At 38.7% G+C, this 7,500-nt stretch overlaps 1 non-coding gene across 1 annotated transcript; it reads right to left on the reverse strand.

Annotated features, from left to right (window-relative positions):
* Positions 1-6,910: 6,910 nt before the first annotated feature.
* On the reverse strand, positions 6,911-7,017 carry LOC129461256 (U6 spliceosomal RNA). Its single transcript, XR_008650439.1, has one exon. It is a non-coding gene; the product is annotated as a U6 spliceosomal RNA (small nuclear RNA).
* Between the last annotated feature and the right edge of the window lie 483 nt (positions 7,018-7,500).

Here is a 7,500-nt window from a genome sequence, read left to right on the forward strand (position 1 = left end):
TTTGTTTGGTAATACTCATAACCAAGAACATTGCTTTCAGTTGAATAGTGAATAGTTTTGAGTTATGGTTAGCATACAATAAAATGACCCTATATTAAGTGTTCAATTTAATGAGTTTTGACAATTTTAATCATTTGGAAATCACCATGGAAAGCACATTTTCAACACCCTAGAAAGTTCCCTCCAGCTTTTTAAATCACTTTCCCTTCCCCTGCACTGAGCAACCACTAATGAACTTGCTCTTCACCATTGCCCAGATCAGATATGGGAATGGTTTCACAGAGCACTGTGGACATGCAGGCACTCACTCAGTCAAGTTAATGCTTCCATTGCTACCAACTTCACTGGTAGGAGCCAAAGGTCTATTTGCAAGTGCATGGGCGATCCCTGACTTGTGCTTCAAGGAGCCTTAGGACTTTCTCTCTCCTCTTACTGCCTGGCTCAGGAGCTGGTGCCATTCCATTCCATGGCCATGCAGGATGATGAGAAAGCACCTGTGGCTTCCCAGTCCCTCTCGCTTAACATCCAGCCAGCTTCATATTTCTAGCAATTTGTCTTTCCAATTATCTTCTGAATCACTCCCTGCCCTGCTGTGCCCATTGTCAGGAATGTAGGTCAAGTCCCTCTCATCTCTTATCTGAATAAGTTGAAATACAATTTTCCCATGGCTGTCAAAAAAAAAAAAAAAAAAAAAAAAGACACCCATAGTTTTCCTACGACCTCACTGACTGCTCTTTTTGCCTGATTTTCTTGCATTTTCTAAGCTTGGTCCCAGCCTCTCCTCCCCCCATGTATGCTTCTTCCTTCAGAAGAAAGATGCTGCCCTGTAATTGTGCATCCAGCCTGACCTCTCACCTGGGCTCCAAACTCCAATGACCAACTTCCTGTTCCACAGATCCACCTGGGTTCTTAATGTGCCCCTCAAATAGAATCTGTTCTAAAAGAACCATTTCCATCCCTGTCTGGATCAGTTCCTCCCCAGTGTCCCTGTCTTCCAAAAGGGCAGCATCCACCAGTCAACTCGTGCACCCAAAATCTGAGGTTCATCACAGGCCCCCACTGGGTTTTTATACCTTAAACCTCAGGCCCATCACAGGCTCCTGCACTCTCTTCCTGGCCCCCTGCTTCTGTGACAAGTGCCCTAGGAAAGAAGTGCATCTAAGACATCCAGTTCCTCCCTGCCATGGGGTTGAGACCCACCTCTGCCAGCAGCTGCCCCTGCTGGTCTCCTGCTCCTGCCCTGGGATGCCCACTCCAGCATGGATTTTCCCCACAACAGAAAAGGGAATAAGGTAAATATAGAAACCAGATCATCTTATTGCTCTGCTCAAAATACCCTAGTGGTAGTCCATCCCTCACAAAATAAAATTTATACCTTTTTGGTATTCTGAGCCAATGGCAGGTGAGGCAGCACAGTTTTTTAATCTCCCTGAATCCATTAACAAACAACAAGTAGAGCAACCAGGGGCATCAAGATAGTGAAAGCAAAAGCCTGTGAACATTGTCTATGATAAAGCTCAGTGGCGTGTAACTCTATAAACTCCAGCCTAAAGGAGTGTGGAAAATCACAACCACCACATTGGCATGGGATCCCGGACTCTGCCTGGGGAAGCAGAGGATATGACTGAGCATCCCATAGGCCACATGAGCTGAAAAAAACTCACTGGGAATCACAGGGGCCAATTTTCTCCACAGCTGAAATGAGAAGAGGTTTGCTCCCTGCAATAGAAGGTGAGTGGAAGGACCTGCAGGAAGGTTAGTAGAAACCAGGAGAGTCAGATTTTATGAGCTTTTAAAACTTAGGAATCAAATAATCTCTGGTACAAAACGTTATGCTGGGGATAAGTGTTTAGGCAAGGATATACATTTAGTGGGACAAGAAAAATGAAAAAAAAAAAAAAACATAAGGAAAGGTCTAGAGAAAAGTTTGAGAGGAAATCCAAGAGCTCTCAGAAAGCAACAACCACGCTTTCAAATGACACATGCCAACAATAGGCTGGGCACTCCCTGGAGTTAAAAAAAAAAAAAAAAAGATATCCTGGTCCACACCTTTTCTAAAAGTTCAGGCAAAGTAATTTCACAAGAAAAGCACAAGAAAAAATGCTGGAGTTAAATCCCATGCTAAGTTATTATTTTTTAAAATACACAAAATAACATTTCTACTGATAAATAACTATAATGCCAGAAAAATGTGCCAAAGACGTTCATGAAAAATAACCAGCTATTTTAAAATAAAACACTAAGAAAATAATGCAAGCTATGAAAAAATAACATATACTAGAATTGTAAAAAAAAATGCAGAATTTAGGAGATATAGCTTGAAAGAATTATAACGAAAAGAAGTATCAGTTGAGAATTGAATGCTAAACTAGAATGAACACAAGGGCAAATAAGCAGAATAAATGATGTCTTTCAAGAACAGAGAAAGAAAATGAGCAAAACCAGAGACCAATGAAGAAAGAGACAAAAAGGATAATAGAAAGAAAAGGGCCATTATTAAAGAAAAGGGTAAAGAAGATCCAACATATGTATTATAGGAGTCCTTAAAAAAAAAAGAAATTAAAGCAAATAAGCAGCAAACACTAAAATCTATTAAGCAAGGAAACTCTCCTGAAAAACTATTTATTTTAAAAATATCTGAAAGTACATATTAAAAGAGTACATCATCTATCTGAAAATATTAATGCAGAATGCCCAACACCAAGACATAATCTAGTTAAAGAAGAAACCATTTGTGAATCTAAGCCATATCAATGTACAAACACTCAGGAATATTTCTTCCATAATTCCTCTCTGGAAAATCTACTGGATAATGAGCATCACATTACCAAAGGAATGAATACTAGTGCTGGTATGAACCTTAAATATGTAGCTACCTATAGCAGTGAGACCACATGAGAGGGAAAAAGAATAGAGAACATGACAGCTATGGCTTTGACAATGTAGATGTAGTACAACTATAAAATGGGTGGAAAATTGGGTGAGTATGTGCTACATCATACCAGGTGGGTTGAGTTGGTATTGGTATTTTGAAACTGTCATACATGTAGGGTGGACAAAAAGCAAACGAGTAATTATGAAAAAATTCTAGTTAGGTGTCTCAAAACCCAGAACACTTAATATGGAAGAACGGAAATACATCTCTAAGATAAAAGAGGATATTTTTACCATAAATTTGAATTGGTAAAGCCTAGGAAAAAAATAACTAACACAGTAGTAATGGACAGATTGTGGTTTTGAAATACTCTTTCCCATGAAAAGAAATCAGAGTTTCTTGGAACTATGTAGTTATACCAGATAGATATAAGGAAGCTAAGACAGATTATGATGGCCAGATAAAAAAGTGCAGGATCCCACCAATCCTGCCAGCCAATGATGGGAGGACAATTTGAATTGATACTACAGTTAATTGAAACCCATGAAATATGTTTAAATTCATATGCTCAAAATACTATTTAAGAAAAAATAATTGGTCATTGTGGCAGGCAGAATAATGATCCTCCTAAATATGTCCACACCCTAATTCCCAGAACCTGTAAATATTTTACCTTATATAACCAAAGGGACTTTATTGATGTGATGAAGTCAAGGACCTTGAGACGGGGTATTTTCCTGAGTTATCTGAGTGGATCTGATGTATTCACAAGGGTTTTTCTAAGAGGGATGCTAGAGGATCAGAGAATGCAAAGGGAGAAGAGAGGACAGAGGCAGAGGTGAGGGAGGAGTGAGACTTCTATGCTGCTGGCCTTGAGGATGGAGGGAGGGGGGAGCCAGGAGCCAGGGAGTGCAGGCGGCACTGAGCCACTGGAAAAGACAGACTGCCTTCTCCCCAGAGCCTCCAAAGGAACCAGCCCTAGGGACCTGTTTTAGACTTCTCACCTCCAAAACTGCAAGAGAATAAGTTTGTATTATAGGTTTGTAGTTATTTACTATAACAGCAATAGGAAACTAGTTGTCACCAATTGGTTACCTTGAAACCTAGTAAATGAAAAGTTAAGAATCAAGCGTTTATCATACCTTTCCTGTATGCACAGTATCACTGGTTATCTAAAAAATAGATGCAAAGAAATGGCTGTTTATAGTCATATTCAAAGCAATAAATGAAAAAAGAAAATGTTAAAATATCATTATTTTCCAACTCCTAATGAACTCCTAGGTACAGGCGTCAAGCACCATTAACAGGAAATGCCACAAGAAGAAAGAAAGAAAATACCACCATCATTTGTCTTGCAGAAAAAAACAGAACAAGGAAAAGCAGGAAACAAACAAACCATGAATCTGATGAATTCTCTCTAAATACCAGCTTCACAGAAACTACAAGGAAAAGAGGGCTATTAAACCTTGCTATGGGATGCCATCAACACCAAATATCAGGATTAATCAAAAAATTGTAAGGGAAGGAAGGGATGAAAATAGAATATTTAGAGATTAACAGCCATTTTAAAGCCAGAACTAACAAAACTAAAACAAACTGTTTAGAAATGCTTAAGTGATAAACCTCTAAAGAAACACCAAGAAGAGACTACTCTAAAAATAGAGATGGTGATTAATAATTTTAAGGGTGTTGAGGGTGTATGAGGAAGAGGCAGTGAAACTCCCTGTCTTGACTTGAGCAGTAGCCACAATGATATATGTTTTATAACAATTTATCAAATTATACTTTTGCCTTATTCAATTTTCTGTACCTGTCTATTTTAATAATCGGAATGGTTTAAGCAAGGAAAAAAGGCCAACTGCATTATTACAAGAAATAATAGATCCACTTTACCTCTGGGAAATCGCTCCTGGTCCTTCCCTGACTTCCTTTCCTCCAACACACTTTTCTTCTGCCTTCCCATGCAAAACCCTTGCTGTTCCTTCTGCTGAGGACATTTTTTTTTAACTCTAAGGTTTTCCAGATAATTCTTGAATTGCGTGCTTGGATATCAACTCTTCAAAATAAATTTCTTTGTACCTTCTAGCTAAAATAAACTCCAACTTGGAATTTTCTCATTCAACTTTATTTTTTATCATAGCACTTATCACTCACTGAAATTCTCGGACTTATTTTCTTGCTCACTGACCATCTTTCCCAGAACAGAGCATCTAACACAGAGATCCATGGGACAGGGACCTCATTTGTCTTATTTCCATTGTCAAGAAGAGACCTGAAACATGGTGGGTGCTCAAAAAACATTTGTTGAATAAATGAAGGAATGGATAAATGAATGAATGAATGAAGACCTACTAAAACCTTCTACCCACTTTTCTCTCTACATCCAGGCCCACTGGCAAATCTACTCTCCATCTAACCACCAGAGCGATCTACCGAAAACATGAGTCTGACTCCATTATTCCCTTGCTGAAAATTGTCCTGTTTGCTTAGCATGGCAATGACTTCCCATAATCAATATGACTACTGTCTATGTCTCTGATTTCTTTTTCGTTTTCCCATGCTTGAAAACCAGTGGCAACCTGCTGCAGACCTCACACTTCCGCTATCATACAATTTTACCCCATGATTATGCCCATCACCTAATGTTCTTAAGTAATCCCCACTCTTGTTTCACGGAGGTTCAACTCAGTTTTTTTTTTCCATATCTCTTCTAGGAAAATGCCTTCTAGGAATATAGTTGAGTTACAGGCAGCCTAGAAATTTTTTGTACATATTTTAATCATTGCACTTAGTTTCTGTATAAGTATCTACCTTTCTGCTGTTTCTCCACCTAGATTCTGTGTTCCTTGTGGACAAGAGCTGTCCTGCGTTCATTGCACCCAACTGTAGTTCTTGGTTTGAGATGGTGTAGTTCTTGTTGTAGATGCTTGAGAATGAACTAGGGATCTACGTTACAATAATGTGTTAGTTGGCCGAGGCTACCATAACAAAATACCACAGAACAGCCAGTTTAAACAGTGGAAAAGGTATTCTTCACCCTTTTGGAGTCTGGAAGTTTGAGATCAGGGTGCTAGCACGGTCAGGTTCTGGCGAGGGCTCTCTTCCTGGCTTGAGGACGGCTGCCTCCTCACTGTGTCCTCACATTGTAGAGAGATGGAGCAAACCCTTGGGTGTCTGCTCTAATCTCATCATGCCCCCATCAAACCCTAATCACCCCCCGCAGGCTCCATCCCCAAATCCCACATCGGGCTTCAACATTTAAATTTCAGGGGGACAGATTCAGTCCATAGCAAATAGTTACTTTAACTGAATAGCACATTGCAAATGAAGATCACATGCACTACCTCAATGAACTCTCAAAACAACTCACCAGATGTGTCACATCTCTCCATTTAGAGGGAAGAAACCGAGTCTCAGAGAGAACAACAGCTTGTACCATTAGACGCAGCTCATGCAGAGTCAGAGCTCAAACTCATGGTTTTCTGATTCCAGAAGTTTTCCATTCTCTGACCATAGTTGCAATCTCTGACCAGTTACTTGCACCCTTTTTTTGGTAATAACGCTGTTTCTGAAGAAGTTTGTAAAATGAAGCATGGGTTAAGTGCATCAGGGAAGCTCCACATTTAAAGCAAAGCCAGAATCTACTGTTTTGTCAACCTAAGAATGTTTTCATAATACAAATAATGTTTTCCAAATTACTGTCTTTGTAGATTTTAATTTTCCCATATCTGCTTTTTTCATGAACACAATTGCTATTAAAAACATTGATTTTATCGAAAGTAAAACCTACTAATAATTGTCTCTATAGGGCGAACCACAAATATAACTTGATAATTTTTGACACTTATAAGCTATCTTCCTACCATTGTTTTGCATAATAGAATCCTGCATATGGGCATAGGAATTGACTCTGTATAAGTGTAAGTGAATAGGAATTAATGAATTCATTTAACCCGTTTTATTCAAGCTAAATTATATAATTAAATAATTACATGAAAGTGTGTCTCTTTACTTTTTAAATAAAATTTGAAATTATATTATATGGAAGGCTTCATAAATTTGCATGTCATCCTTGCACAGGGGCTGTGCTAATCTCCTCTCTGTCATTTGAATTTCAGTATATGTGCTGCCAAAGAGAGCACTTCACTTTTATTTTTGACATTAGCAGCAATTTGTTCAGTTGCTGCTATGCCCCTGTTGGGGCTTCTTATGGATAGACATAGAGACACACCATCCCAGAACCCATTCCTGACCGTCCTGGGAGAGGAGACTCTGGAAGCCACCTGTGGATTTTAAGAGAGAATAAAATGTTTTTATGGCAAGATAACCTGGCCAGATCTTCATATTTGAAAAGACACTTTTAAATTATTAGAAACATACTCTCCATTTATACTTCTATCGCTATTTTTCAAATTCTATATAGAGAATAGTAAGAATCCACAGCACTGTAATATTTCAGCCTCATAGAAATTGTTGACAGATAAACTAGATATGGCATCTTATTACATAAAGTGAACATTTTCAGCTGCTCATAAAACTCTTAGTAGCTATGAGGCCAACCCTTAGGTTTATCTCAGTGTCTACTAACACCTTATGAAAAGCAATGGCAAAGTCTATGACTTGAG

Source organism: Symphalangus syndactylus, chromosome 1, assembly GCF_028878055.3.
Source record: "Symphalangus syndactylus isolate Jambi chromosome 1, NHGRI_mSymSyn1-v2.1_pri, whole genome shotgun sequence".
Classification (NCBI taxonomy): domain Eukaryota; kingdom Metazoa; phylum Chordata; class Mammalia; order Primates; family Hylobatidae; genus Symphalangus; species Symphalangus syndactylus.